This window comes from Schistosoma mansoni, chromosome 2 (genome assembly GCF_000237925.1).
Source record: "Schistosoma mansoni strain Puerto Rico chromosome 2, complete genome".
NCBI classification, from domain to species: Eukaryota; Metazoa; Platyhelminthes; class Trematoda; order Strigeidida; family Schistosomatidae; genus Schistosoma; species Schistosoma mansoni.
Window position 1 is genome coordinate 24,164,734 of NC_031496.1, and position 3,550 is coordinate 24,168,283.

Consider the following 3,550-nt stretch of genomic DNA (forward strand, 5'->3'; position numbering starts at 1 on the left):
TTTTCCTTAATAAAACCATGGCTCGAAACATACTTGATCTATTATGCCTTTGAGAATCCTGTAATACGCTAACCTACAAATATATTGCACAACTCCAAGTTGATTACATCAATTCGTGCATCGTGAAGTGAAGTGAAAAATCAGGTACATTTATAAAATGAAATGCCAATGCATTCGAAAATTCTTTTTTTCTGTAACCACTTTGAGCTTGTTCTTAAGTTGATCACTGTTTTAGATTGATTATTATTATTATTGTTATTTAAATCTAGGAAGTTGAATACATCGACTTGTCGAATAGTGTACATTCATCTCAAATAAATTGTACAACTACTAATCCGTTAGATTTAACTGAAGAAGAACAATTACAACTAGCTATTGAAGCATCTAAAAAGGAAGCTAAACGACAATTGGTAAGATAATATTAAAGTCAAATTATTCTATAATATTATAGTAATGTAAGCTTATTTATCATGTATCGATTTATTGCATTTGGCTTTAAGCTATACTACTGCTACTTGAAAAAGGCTCAAAGCAATAATACTCAATTGTTCAAATCGAAGTAGAAGGGTAGAGGTCCTTAGTAAGATGAAATTGCAACCTACTGGTTGTAATCCGAATGTTCTTTACCACTATATGGCATCGTTTTACATCAGGTTTACGTGTTCTCAATTGACTCACGCTTTCAACTATGAAAATACTAAATCTCCACACAACCCCTTCTGATAATTAAAACAAGTATATTCAAGATTAATGAATTAGTATTTTGTAGTCAACTATACCGAAAATAGTCAATGTTTAATTGTGGTTTTTATTCTAAAAATTATCTATAGTGGAGAATTGTGGAATTAAATCCACCTATTAAGCTTCACTTGTATTGAAAATTATATTTACGTATGATCATCGTGCTACTTATAAGTAGTATCGTTTAACAACTACAAAATAATGTCGAGAATAAATAAAGCTAAATAAACAATAATACTGAAAATAAAATATTACTTATACTATTCACTTATATACATACTATTGATTAGATCTGTCCATAGATTTTTATTATAATAAAGATCTCTTTGTATAGCGATAGTTGACGGTAAGATTAAAGAGAAACTTAAGACCGGAGGTATTATGAAAAGGGTGGATGAATGAAAGATGAGACAAGAATAACAACAAAAGTATGATAAGCTATTAAAATTCTTCAATCAATGTAGATATATTTATACGTATATGTTGCTTGTGAACAGAAACAAAGTCAAGTAAAGTTAACGATATGTATCGTCTTAAAAATTTATTTTCTTGTTCTAATTAGTGTAGAATACGATTGAATTGACTAATATAATGATGATACCTTCAATATTAATTTACTTACGCCTGTTACTCTCAATGGAGCATAGGCCGCCGACCAGCATTCTCCAACCCACTCATTCTATCATGGGCTTTCCTTTATAGTTCGATCCAATTTTTGTTCATTCTTCTCATGTCTGTCTCCATTTCTCGGCGTAATGTGTTCTTTCGTCTTCCTCTTCTGATTTGGCCTTCAGGATTCCATATGAGGTCTTGTCTTGTGACGCAGTTGAGTGATTTCCTCAATTTGTGACCTATCCACTTCCAGTGCTTCTTCCTGATTTCTTCCTCCACTGGATGGAATCTGGTTTGTTCTCTCCCACAGTAGAATGTTGCTGATAGTGTCTGATCAATGCAATATTAATTTAAGATAAATTAAAAGTGAAAACAAAATGCTCTAAATGAACTTGATAATAAGGCAGATAATTTTTTTATCTACTAAGTCATAAAAAATTTACGTAGCAGTGATTTCGGTGTTACGATTTATTCTTGATTATTACGTGAGTATTGCTTAAGCGGTATTGAATAATAAAAATGAGAGAACAATGCCCTGGTACGGCCGAGAGTGAGGAGAGTACGCTCTCCCTCTCAAAATGCTCCCATATGGCCACGCGTATATAGCCTCTGCCAGAGAAGTCCTACTCACTGCCTTATCGTGGTGTTACTGTTGTTTACGAAATTGAGAGAATGAAAAACGAATGTCCGGCACTTTAACCGGGTTGGTGTTGGTGTACACGGAAAAACCACCTACGTGAGTTGGAAAACCCTGATTCCAAACTAATGGTGCACATGGGCTCCAATATCCTGAGGGAACAAATGGCGTATGAATCAATCGTTGGTCACTGACTACCATGGAACTGTATCTCCTTACGATGCCCCACTGCCTTGTGGGTTAGACCTTTAGGTCAAAGGCTCTGGGTGTGGTCCCCTAAGACAACCACCTGCTTCAGTTTGGGCACCTGGGCAATATCATAGCCCTCAAACAAATCACATGAGATTTGTGAGGGGCATATATATCTGGCGCTCCATCGTACTAATATATATGTGTTTAAATAATAGATAAAATAGCAATGTGGAAGGTATAATTTCCAGCTGTTATGATTTTATGTCCGTCTTTTTATCACGTTAATTATCCACTAATCGAAATACGACTTATGCAATCTTAGCACTGTGCCAAATCAACGACGTTCCACCGGTATGAGCAGTCTAGCGTCCTTATTGGTCCCTTGTCCTCCTAGCCCTTCCAATTGAGTCCAGAACACCAATTGCAGCTTCTGCTATGCGAATCATTTATTTCAAGCACACCCGGTTTATATATCAGACAGATAGACGGCATAACACCATAAAATAGAAAGTAATACTTGTACAAGATCAAGCCAAATGTGACTGTGAACGTGGGAGACAATAGTCAATAAACTGAACATAATTTGGGAACAGTAAATTGTTTAATAATAATCAATAGATCAAAATGAAGCTTTTGATAAGAGGAATATAGATATACATAATCTAGTTACTGAACAGTTGTACACAAAGGAATATATATAGAATAATCATCCATTAATAGGTCCTGGAAGTTACCCGTGCTTATATCTTCACTAGGATATAACACCAGCTTATCAACCAGTAAACTTCATGTATCTAGTGTTCGAATCCATTAGCTTTGTTTTATTTTAAATAATTAGACTAATCAAATGAATAAAGTATGATGTACAGTTTGTCGTATGAACTTTCGTTCATAAGCCTGATATAGTTCACGGTCACTTATCAAAACTACTGATTCATAAAATCTATCAATATTTTGCATTTTAATTATGTAGCCCTTTTGTTCAATAGTTGTAAAGAGAGAAGATTATCTTAGGTATAAAGATTGGATGACAACTTAGATAACCATGAAATATACAATCTATGATATATAGATATATATAAGGCAGAATGATTGGCTTAAAATCTTCTTTAAACTGTAATTGTTAGTAGTGATGTTAATTATTCAAACAGTTATGTAAATGAGATGAACTTAACTTTTACAATCTTGGTCATAGTTAATCTTTTAATAAAAAAAAACAAGTTTTTTACACAATGTACAGATTTTAGTCTTTGAAGATTATAAGGTTGTGAACTATGGTTGTATTCCGTTCTCTAAGCTGAGTAGTTAAGTAGCAAAGTTTTGTCAATAAGTTGAACAACATCATTAGATCTTAAAGAATAGTTACGT